Here is a 12,851-nt window from a genome sequence, read left to right on the forward strand (position 1 = left end):
ACTCGCTATCCCTTGTTGTTTTTGTTCTATGGCGATAAATGTTGAAACCGGAAATCCTTAATTTGAACCAGTTCCATTTTGAATAGAGGTTTAAGTGAGAAGATATAATCTACTTTTGGGACACTGAAACGATTAAAAAGAGTTTCTCGTTACCTCTTACAGTTTTTATCTATGAAAATCAGATTTGAAACCGGAAATACTAGTAAATTTTAAAAATTCTGATTTCTATAGTGTGTTGTGGGTTGCGATTATACTTTTGAGACACTGTATCGATTACAGAAAACCCGTTTGTTGCTATTTATTACCGTTTCTATTCTATGAGAATAAATGTTGAAACCGGAAATGGTTAATTTGAATAGTGGATTAACGGAGGAAATGAAACCTATTTTTGGAACTGAATTGAATGCATAAACTGCATCTCGATATCTCTCAAACTTTTTTTTTTTTTTTTTTAAGCTGAACTGAAATCAATATTGTAATCGAAAGTAGCAGGAAATTTCACCTACTTTCGGTTTTGGTAGAGTGTTACAGGTTATGATATTATGTTCCCTTGAGAGCCTGAATTGCTTACAGAAAACCACTTGTCGCTATGTATTACCATTTTTGTTCTATGGCGATAAGTGTTTACATTTCAACCACTTCCGGTTTGAATAGAGCGTTGTCGGAGAAGGAACCTATTCTTTCGATAATGAATCGATTACAAAAACCGCATCTCGATATCTGTTACAGTTTTCGCTCTGTGGAAATCAATATTGAAACCAGAAGTGATAGTAAATTTTAAATATTTCAAGTTTTTGGTACAGTGTTGCGACTAGTCATGGTATGTTGCTTAAGATGCTACCACTTATCGCAATCTGTTACTATTTTCCTTCTGTGACGATAAACGTTGAAGCCGGAAATGGTTAATTTGAACTACTTTCGATTAACATAGAAGTAAGCGAAGGAGATTGAATCTATTCTTGGGACGCTGAATAAATTGCAAAAATTCACTTCTCGATATCTCTTATCGGTGTTACTCTGATATCTGTTGACAGACGTCAGACGGAGGAACAAGGTCATTCTATAAGACTTCCGATACTTGTGCACAGTTTGGAAGTGTAAAAGGAGTGACAGAGATGTCAGGTAATCTGTTATATTTATTTACCTCAACGTACAGATTTAATTACGGGAACATGAGGTACTATGGAATATCAGTTCTGTTTATTATCATTGTATTTCTGGAAGTAATTGCGTAATGAAAGTAAAACTCAAATAACAAGGGGCGTAACTAGAGGCTTGTAGACCTCTGGTAAACTTTTACGATAGCCTTTTTAGATTTGTATAAATGACAGTTGACATCCTTACAAATTTTACAATAGTAATTGAATTATTTTACATCCCGCACCAGTGGTGTATTTAGGAGGGCTTCCGGGCTTAAGCCCCTACCGAAATCTTACTTACTATAGTAAAGTATATGAAATATCTTGCAGAATTTTCACATTTTCAGGCAAAGCCTTCCCTCCCCCCCCCCCCCGAAAGTTAGCAATGCCCCCCGAAACAAACTTGTAAATACGCCACTGTCCTGCACATTGGAAACATGCAACTAAAATATATAATTTATGTGCAAAATAATTATATAAATTTATTTTTTCGGTTAATCTTTTATAAATATAATATTCTATAATATATGCTATAGCTTAAAATTACTGTGTTCTTGCTTTGATTTCTGCAAAGTTGTCTGTTATTCTTCGATTATCCAGCTTCGTAGCCAAGAACTACTCGATGCAAAGAAATGCTAATCCTTTCGATCTTTATTGGCTCACGGTGCTCCAGAATGATCAGAAACAACGTCAAAGTTGTACAGATTTCCGGAAAACTGGATGAAAGGAAGTGATTTTCTTGTAACAATAAGAAGAGAAGCTTCATTGATTGTTGTTATTTTAGAGATCTCATCGTTAAGTGCCACGAGCATACTTAAAATTCTCTCGAAAATGCAGAAGAAATTATCTTTGTTGTATGTTTCTGCGATCTCATAAGTTATTATATAGAAGATTAGTGTTACTTAAATTTTGCAGTTATTTAGGTTACAGCACGTTAAAGTTTCATATCACTTTACTCGAACTACTGAAACTACATTGTTTTTGACTTATTAGCACACTCTAGCACCCGAAAAACACACTTTTACGTGAAAGAAGTGTTCAGTATCCTTTAATCGTTTGTCCTAGTGGCCTCGCACTTTCTTATCTCGACTATGAAGAAATTTAGGCTGAATGGACCAGCTATTTGCAATTGTGTTCACCTTCTTTTTCAGTTCTTCAAATTTATGTCGATAATTTTTCAGGTCTACAGGGCACCTTTGTGAAAGTTGTACTCTTTTAGGCAAATCCATGGTTTTCGACTGAAATGGGTTGGACTCAACGTTGATTGCGATATTTCACGTTGAAAAACCATTAAGTAAAACAAAGTTATAGTTGTCAATATGCTTTTTCAGTGTGCAACTTCATTTTTTCGTCAGACTTGGAACTCAACAGAATTACGTTTCGAAGAATCTTTTGAATATTCGAAATCTCATTTTTAAGGCAAAAACTACTTACGGCCCATCTTGTGGGATTAACCTTCTTTAGGGTTGCGTTTCGGTTATCTGTGCTGGGCAAAAGACAGTTGAATATATTCCACTACTTGATATTGTGCCTAAACAAGCACTTACTATTATTTCATTATGACAATACCTATCCATAAGACTGACATCTTCCGCGTTACTACGAGCGTAATAACTTAAAATTTAATAGTACATGCATTATGGTATATAGGGAATACCATGTGTTTACTTTCTTTAATACTAAGAACGTTTTCTTAGAAAATAATATTTAATAAAATAAGTAAACAAATATACCAGATTACAGGCAGGCCCCTGGTCTTTCGCCAGTCCAGCCACCTTATAATTACATCCCTACAAACTGCAATTTCGCCGCTGTTACTCCCGACCTGGTCCAACCAACTTGTTTACCCCACACTGACCTAGAAGGATAATGAGTTCATGCTGTGTTGCAATCTAGCGTACACTCCTTAACTTTCCTAGCTGTACGGCATTTGCTTATTGGCACAACGTGGCAACAACCGAGTGCCGCCAAGGATCAGCAACCAATAATAAGCACGTTGTCTGGTGCTATCTTCTACTCTAGGCGGTAGTGCTACGTAATTAGAGGACGGTCAGTACATCAAAATGATTATACTTAACTTGAAATACACATACTTTTAGTGAAAGAAAACACATAAAACCAAAAATGAAACGAAGAAAAATTACAATTTGGAGGATAATACAAAATAGTCGAGTGACTTTCAAGAAAAACAGAATTAAATTTAAAACATACAATAAACTCACTTGCAAAAATCGCAAATATTTCTTTTTTTTTTCTTTTTCAGCACCGGTGCAGTCTTTGTGGGTCCACTGGAAACAGTAGCATCATTTTAGGTTTTGCTTTGAAGGGGGCAAGGCTGACGTAAGTAGTTTCACATTTTTCGTTAATATTTTACTATAGTCCTTATTATTGACTAAAATGAATATACATATACTCAAGGCTTCCTAACCTCCTTAAATGACGCGCCAGACTGCAAACAAGATAAATATCGTGCCTAAAATTCTTCTTTAACATTGTCGTCAAACTTGCCTTCACAAAAAATACACTGGGCATCCTGGTCCTCTGGAATGGAGACAGAAACGAGATCGAGTTCTGAAAAGAGGTCAGAATTAAAAAGAAAAGTTTCATTTTTACTGCTAGATTCTGTAAACATGTCTATCAAAGCTATGGTGTTAGAATTTGGCATAAAGTACCACTAATACATTTTTGTGAGTTACTAAAATCTTTGAAATACTTAATTTAAAGAATTTACCTAATCCATCTTTTGATTTTAAGGTGTAACTATGTTGCTCATTGTGATAACCTCACCAACACTGCCCGTAAAGTACTGTGGGTACACGCAAAAGTAGATTTATTGCTATCCGTTTGGATTAGCACACAGATGAATACTGAAGTATTCCATAGCTATTATTCGACGTTCCATAAAACCGAACTGATACTATTTCTTCTTGCAGTTCATGTTCAACATGTCAAGGCAATAACATGTGTGAACCTAATTTTATTTATGACCCTTTTACTCGTATTTTTGTTGTCAAAGAACTTCAAAATATTACATGAGACTCACTTATATTCGGTCGAATATGATAAATACAGGAAAATATCTAAAACAGATATAGGTAGGGTAAACCGATATACCTTTCTTTCTGATGTTAGGTACTGAACAATGCCAGTGATAATATGAACGTACTTTGTGTAGTAGACGAAGTCGAAGTGGTTGAAACCAGTTGATATTGGTTATAGTTCTGTGAGGAGTACTCTGAGTGTGTTTGCTTAATGCAGAAGTTTTCTTTCATCAATTTTTACAAGAACAGTAATATAACTAATGCGAGGTAAATTATTGATTTTACTATGTATAGTTTAAAGTTTGCAGATCTAAAATCAATTTGGTGAGTTTACCAATTACCATTGTTTGACAGAAAAACATATGTGAAATATAAAGTCAAGATATCATGTAAAACGATATACCTATGCTCGCTGGTCTGCAAATCAACATACCTAAACTTCGCTCGGTATATGCAATGTGCAAATGGAATGTTGGATGTTGTTTTTTGGTGACAGTCTGGCGACACAAATGGACCGTCAAATAAAGCAATCTCAGGACCAAAAAATGAAACTACACTTTGGAACAGCGGACGATGGCTTATCATCTGATGAGGGTTTAGTGTCCAGTGCACCGAAGTGGTGATAACAATATGAATATCTTGCAAAAGTTTCTATTCTTAAGAGAGCGGGAGAGAAAAATAGGCATATATTATGAAGTGTGAGAACACACCAACTGTACAGATGAGGAGAAAAAAAATCTTTACGTTAACAATTATTCCGGTAGACGGTAAGCCCATATAATCAATTTGCACAATTTATGTCAGTATCTCAATTTTTCCTACATTCCATAATTAATAATTATTGTGCAGAGGGAGTGATTGTCAGCGCTAATTATTAACTAAAATTACAAAATAATTGCTAATATTTATGAGTGTTTTTCAAATTTACTGCGTATACTAATGTTGCATATTACTCCCATTATACAAGGATCATATGGATACTATTCACATAAACTTGCAAGAATACAGGTATAATTATAGGATACGAAATAAAATCTTTCAGGGTATTATTTCCAGTGCTTTACTTTACTTATGTCATAATGTCTAGTTCTCAGTTTTGGGGTTTTGTTTTCAAGACTTATCATTCTTCAAACCTTTAAACAAATAGACCTCTGTGTATCAATTTGTATTATATTTTACAAACTATCGCATATTTTCATAGAATAAAGTCCCTAGTTTATAAAACAGTTTTATTCTGGATTTTTAGTTCTAATTTATGGTCCAAATATAAAATAATATTTAGTTTTGGTGTCTTTCTCCTATTTTTGAGAAATAGGTTTAAAAAATACACATAGCTTACTTCACAGTAAGCTATAAAAACACTGTGAAGTAAGCTATGTGTATTTTTATTATTATTATTATTATTATTATTATTATTATTATTATTATTATTATTATTATTATTATTATTATTATTATTATTATTATTATTATTATACAGAGGTTGTTCAGCCTACGTTTGGCCGATTTCCCTCCCGGGCAGAATGGACTCACCCGACCTGGCTCGTGGCGTCCTGCAGTGTTGTGTAGTGGCTTCTTAGGAACGGAGTTGTTTTTCCGCACGGACGACAATAACGCACAAAACAGACCATTGTTGTGAGTATTGTGTTAAATTTGTTTCCAAGTGTGTGGGTTTTCTTTCTGTGACCAAAATGCCGCCCAAACTAAGCCGGTTTTGGGAAGGCTATGTTGCGTCTCTTTATGACGCCCATTTTAGTGTTTCTGTCATTAGAAAACAGTACAAGAAGAATGGTTGCAACATCAGTTTAAGTGGAATAAAAAATGTTATTAAAAAGTACAAGGGCAACGAAGCCCCACCATTTGGATCATCAACGAAGTTGCCTAGGAAGCGGAAATGCACCAAGGTCACGTCCACCATGCAGAGGAAACTTCGCAAAATGGCAATACAAGAAAATCCGCCAACACAAAGGTGTATGGCCAATCGTCTTGACATGTCTTTGGGGACTGTGAACCGGACTTACACCATCAACTCAAGCTGGAAAAAGTCATGAAAGCTGGCGGCCATCTTCTCACGGATGTCCACCAAAAGGAACGAAATTGTAACGCCCGGAAGCTGTTCGAACGGCATCTGGCAAAACAAAGGTGGATGTAAGTCGTAACGCTCGATGAAGCATGGATTTACCTTTCCGTCTGCGGGAAACCGAGAGCCATCATGTACCGAGAGAAAGGCGCCAAGAACTTCAGAAGGTGGGTCCGTGTCTGTAAAGAATCCTTCCCAAAAGTGTTCATGGTCGTTACTGGCTACTGTTACCGAGGTAAACTGAATATTCGTAGGGTGGCGAAGAACTGTAAAATATATTCGCATTATTTTCAGGAGCAGATCATGCGGCCGATCTACGAGCATGAGATTCCAAGAATGTATGGAAATGACGCCAATCTGGTGCGCATTCACATGGACAAGGCCTCATTACATACCTAACGAACGTCCCTCGCATTCTACAGGAAGATGGACGAGGCAAGTGGTATACAGGTGATACCTTTCAATGAGGTATCTGTTAAATCTCCAGATGCAAGTCCTATGGACTATTGTGAATTTGGATTGCTGAAGCGGGCTTTGGGAAAACGGCGTGTGACAATTGTGGAAGGACTTTGGAAAACTGTGCAAAGGGAATGGAACCAGATTCCCTCCCAGTTCTTCAGAGAAGCCTATTACAGTGGAAATTACGCTGTCGGGCTATTGTTAGGAACCAAGGGAAACATATCGAGCACTTACGGATCTGGCGCCATGTATTATTCTAAATTTTTAGGTAAGTCGAAATTTGCCAAATGTAGACTGAATAACCTCTGTAGTAGGTAGCTTGAGTGAAGGTATAATGGTTGCTACGCGTACAAAATCTCAGTAATTATTAATATGGAGCTTTTTAAAAATGTTTAATGACTTGTGTCCCCCAAACTTTTGTGTCTGGTTGCGGATCCAGTGAGTGTATTTTTCTTTTAAGAAAATGCAAAGTGAAAATTATTAAGGATTCTGCCTCTCGGCAGCTCTTGGAACTAATAGTTTTTTTTTTTCTCCTTGCTTGTTAGGCTAAAATCTGTAGCTTCCTCCTTTAACTCAATATTTCTTTCTGTTTTTCAAACCATAGAACACAACTGTTGTGTTCTTCTTCCTGCTTCTCGCTTTCCTTCTACCTTTCCCTATGTAGTGTTATGAGCTGAATATTTTCACAAAATGTGTCGAATCCAATTGGCCTTCCTACGAAGAATGCTGGTTAAAAGCGTCCTCTTCTCTACCACCCATTTTAAAAAAACATCTTCGTTCACTCTGTCCGTTCATTTTATCTTCTTCATCTTCCTCGAACATTACATTTCGAAACTCTAAATATTTCTTCTCTAACTTTCGTAATGCCTAAGTCTCCTAAGCATTCAATCCCAGACTCCATTTATATAATACCTGATTAGTTTCTTTAGTCTAATGTTAAACCTGCTAATTAGCAGTGACCTTTTCTCGTTGAATGTCTCTTTGGATACGATTCGACAATTCTAAATCTGATCTCTTCGGTACAGTACTCACCCGTCTCTCGCCAAAAATGGTTGACAGATATTTGAAATGATTAATCTCTTCAAACTTGCTTTCTTCTACTCTGATTCGTCAGGGTCCCACGGGGTATTTAATGGTGTTTTAAAATTCGAAATTTTTAAAATAAGTAATTATACATGAACAATAGTAGAAATTGTACACATAATTAGTCCATGTCAAGAACTATGGAATGTTTCTTTATGTCCCTTAGGTACGGTTCTGATAAGAATAATTGATCATTATGAGATAAAAGACTTAAGTGCTTAAACAATTGAACATAATGATGAAATGAAAGAAAAAAAAAGTTCACATTCCATGATGATAGTTCAACAAAATGTCACTTTAGCCGATCTTTTATAATTGTGGTATTAAAGAGTTTTTATTTTATTTTGAGATGTACTATAGAAACATCACAAAAGGATTACAAGCGCTGAAGAAGAGAGGGGGAAGAAAATACTTAATGGATTATATTAAAGCACACGTAAACAATGGCATGACAAGTATGGTGATGCAACATAGCATTGTGATTTAAACCGTCATTTGCTGTTCATGTTCAATTTTTAATCTTCCATTGATCTGAGAATGCAGAAACAATAATTAGGATCTTTGTTCTGTGGCTTGATGAGCAGGTGTTGTTCTTCTCCTGGCTCTTGGGACTGGTTCTTTAGCCACGCAGAGATCATATGATGTTGCTGCCGGATTATTGTCATTATCACAATAACTCATTCTCCAACTGAACTGGTTGGGCGTGGAGCTTTTCTCACTGGAAGCGCTTTCCTATTTCTGGGCGTGGCCAAGCTAATGTTTTCTTCTGTTTCTCATTTTTGACGTTGTTGTGTGATGTGATTGTCTCTGTGGACATTCCCTCACTCACAAGAAAGAATTTCTTTCTTGCTTATTTCCATTTTAACAATAACGTTTTCCGTAGTAAGACCTCTTTCTCTCAATTTGCAATTAAGCATACTTGTTTTTGTACATATGTATATATATGTATATGTATATATGTGTGTGATTTTTAAAAGACTTGACTACAAGGAGAGGACATCCATTAATTTTAACAGCCCATTATATGTATTTTCGATGTCAACAGGGTTCATTTATTTCAAATCTTGAAGGTCTTCTGAATTTACAATTTGAAAGATTTAAACAAAATGTCTACACAGATACTTTGTAAAAAGGACCTTGTGTTGTAAATGGTTGATGTTTTCGCCATAGGTTTCAGTTCTGGTGATCGTATTTATAGTTTTGCATTACAGATTAAACTGTAGTTTCATTGCTGAAAAGGGATGCTAAATCTCAAATAGGTAGAATTGTAGAATTATTAGCGTTTTAAAAATTATTTAACACAGTGCTGGTAATTTGACCTATTCCTTGAAAGGGGTTATTCTACAAGTAATTTGGAACAGTTTTGTCCATTTTAACTGGTGGTCGAAAATAAATGATTTTGCGGCAATTTGCAAATTTATGTTGTTGTTTTTTAATTGCGTACTTACAATAAAAAAACCTGCAAATTGTAAACAAACTACTCCACTATGACCACCAAATTGGTACTTTTCTAATAACTGACAAATAAAGTATTATTGTCAGAAACTGTTACTCAAAACTAGGGAAAGTCAGACATGAATGGGTCAGAAATCGCAAATTGTGGTGTTATTTTTTAAAAGCTCCTTTATATCAAAGCGAATAACATACAAAAGAAAATCGTTAAGATATTGGCGCATGAATTGCTGGTACAAATGTTGACAAGTTTCGAAAAAAGTTAGAAAAGAAATAAATGCGCTGTAGCACTAATTTGAATTTATTTTGTACGTTCATGTGAGCTTGAGAAAGTTGTCAATGTAAAGGAATAAATGGGGAAAATTGCAAAAAATTAAGTTTAATGAAATCAATCAAAAATAAACTTACAAATCACAAATTTTGTTCGAATTGTCACCTTTGGTTGCGTATGCAAGTATGAGCTTAGACGTACTTCAGCCACTGTCACTCGCGAAGAGATCGTATCTTTATATGCTGGACGGCTGTCACAATGGTCTCTCTCAACTCTTCTACGGATGCCACCGGTGGATACGGTATAGCAGATTCTTCATGTGACCCAAATTCACATGGTGTTAAATCCGGACTTCGCGCCGACCATGGTATTGAGCCACCTACACAGATGTTCGCAGCCCATAAGAATATAAAATACACTTTTTCCCTTATGTCACAAAATTTACACTTCACAATGTATGGCATATTTTTAAGAGAGAACGTGTCCATGCTGGTGAAGGATGTGCCACTGGCCACAAAAAAATATGTGGTTTACCAGCATGATAGCTGTTCAGTTCACTTATACCAACAGTGGCTGGACAACAATTATCCACTCACATGGGAGTCGATCGAGGTGAACGGCGGGAAGTTCGGATTTATGGGCATGTGAATCCTACATTTGAAGTCATATAAAAGAGGTCGCATAAAACACACAGCTAGCATCTGTAGAAGAGTTGTGAGAGTGAATCTTAACAACCGTGCAGCACATAAAAGAAACGCTATTAGTTGGAGTGGCAGTGACTGAGGCATGTTATAGACTGCCTTTTTGTATACTGTCATAGACTGCCGAGGATTGCAATTCCAACACGTTTTGTAATTTGTAAATGTATTTTCGATTTGTTTCATTAAACTTGACTACTTTCCAACTTTTTCTAATTAATTTCCCTACATTTGACAATTTTTTCATGCTTAAGTGAATTTACGAACCAAAGTCAAATTACTGTAGTGCTTTAGCGGTTTTCTGTTTTGTTTTGTTAAAGCTTTCGATATTTGACAACATTTGTTCCTTTATGGAAAGCTTATGAAATGAAATAGTCATTTTAGCAATTTGTACGCCAAATTTCTTAACGTTTCTTTTTCAAAGTTATTCGCTTTGATATAAAGGAGTTCTTTGTTTTAAATAATATCACGATTTCCGATTTTTGACTCATTCATGGCCGATTTTTGACCCTCCGATTTCCGATTTTTGACCCCCCGCTTAACCGTAGCTGACTTTCTGCTAATTTTGTGCATGCTTTTTTTGACGAAGGGCGGTGGCTTAGTAGTAGAGCGTTCATCTCTGGTGCGTGGGGTATCCGGTTCAATCTCCGCTCAAGCCAATTGAACCTTGTGATGGACAAACACCGTGTGCGTGGGTGTTCTCGGGGTTCTCCCGTTTCCTAACACTTCCTTCCTTCATTCCACCATTTCACTCATCTCTCACCATTACCGTCTCCTTTAGCTTAGGGTTGCCATATTTTAAAAATTAGAAAAGCGGGGGATTCTAAACCGTGAGTACTAATGTGAACTTGTGTATCATAAATACTGACCAGGGATCCTTCGGACCATTTTTTTAAAAAGTGATTTCTTTGTTAAGTAACACTTCCAATGTACTTTTTTTTCTAACGAAACTAAAGTAAAACAAATTTAGTTTTTACCTTTAATGTTTTATTAGGTTCAACAAATGTGAATCTCGAATTTTAAAAGGATAACTATAAGGCAAGTTTTTTTTTTTTTTTTTTTTACGTAAGTAATATATGGAAGATATTGTTCATGTGTTTTTTTTTCTCTAAGAAACAAAATAATTTCTAAATTTTAATTATAAGAAAGATAAAAACATTTAGGAGTCTTGGTCCATTTCTCATAAAATTTCTAATAATTTTTATAGATTGCTACTTGAAATCGTATTAAGATACAAAATTTCCACGGTTTCACAATATATGAAATACAGTATGAATATTTTAAAAGAAAAAATATTAATAATGAATCTAATTAAAACAAAATGCTAAGGATACAGTAATCAAAGAAAACTACTGTACATTAAAGCAAATCTCTTATTATCAAACGGCTTTGCGCACGCGCACTGGGCAAGTAGCTCACAACCTGAGCCTGAGTGCAAGTCCAAATTTAACTCAATAGCGATTGAGATTGACGCAGAGATGTAGCGGTTTACGTTGAATATAACAAGGCTTTATCAACAAAGTCGTCTTAGATTTTTTTTCCAATCGAAAAAGCAGATGTTTTTTCGTGATTTAGAAATGATTAAGCGGGGGAGGACCTGAAAATCGGGTGGTACCCGCTAAAATCGGGTAATATGGCAACCCTACTTTAGCCTAGCCGGCATAATCGTGAGACGTAAAACTTTAAGATTTCATTTCTTTTCACATTGATCTGAACAAAATTATGTGGGTGAGTGTAATTCCTGATATGTAGTTTCTCGAGAAAATCGAGAAAAATAAATTTCTTGAGAAATCTAAAAATGGTTGCTGTATAATAACCAGCTACCTATATTAAGATGAAACAGTATTTTGAAGTACACACTAATAAAGCTTTTCAGTATGACATTAGCAAAACGAAAGTATATCGTACGGTTAATGAGATATAGCTTAAAATTAACTCTATAACTTTATTCTTTGCTTAACTCTTATTATTTTTGTTCATTGATAAGAAATACATTAAATCGATAGATGAAATCGAACTGAACAAAATGACATAGTCGAGGGTAAATTCTCATGCGTAGCTTTTGGAAAAATCGATTTAAAAAACAATTTTTATGGCTTTAAAAAGTAGGATGTTTATTGCCGATCTGATACAGTTGATAATTTTTGTTCTGCTGGAATATAGAGCTATTACAGTATTTGTGTACTGTATATGAAAAATATGGGGACATCGTAGTTTAATGGTTGGCCTAAAGTCCACTTGGGACCTGGTTCGATTCCCGGCCGGTGCTTCCAAAAATTTTCGGCATCCACTCAGCGTCGTGAGGCAAACTGGGGACTCACGTGAATAAAACTGGGGACTCACGTGAATAGAACTGGGGACTCACGTGAATAGAACTGGGGACTCACGTAACGACCACTAGGTCTAGAAAGCACCTGATACGCCTGTTAAGAGACAGGGCAACGCATTGTACGGACCACATGTTTGTCACAAGGTTGTGCGCAGTTCAACCGGTCGCTAACAGATGGCTTTGGAGCGGCTCAAACCCAGAAAAAAGGCTGCTACTCCAAGTGGTTTTAATTATATGAAAAAATATACACTGTTAAATATCATATCTATTTGTGGTTTTATTTCTTCAAACAGAGATAC

General features: G+C 35.7%; 1 protein-coding gene across 1 annotated transcript in view; it reads left to right on the top strand.

Moving 5' to 3' along the window:
• LOC145674868 (thiamine-triphosphatase-like) overlaps positions 1–12,851 on the top strand; it is a 578,824-nt gene that overhangs the window by 226,999 nt on the left and 338,974 nt on the right. The window contains exon 3 of the mRNA XM_081745113.1: positions 3,403–3,479. The gene's annotated coding sequence lies outside the window, so the exon portion shown is untranslated. The remainder of the gene's footprint in view (positions 1–3,402; positions 3,480–12,851) is intronic.

This window comes from Thermobia domestica, chromosome 18 (genome assembly GCF_964235325.1).
Source record: "Thermobia domestica chromosome 18, izTheDome1.hap1.1, whole genome shotgun sequence".
NCBI lineage: Eukaryota > Metazoa > Arthropoda > Insecta > Zygentoma > Lepismatidae > Thermobia > Thermobia domestica.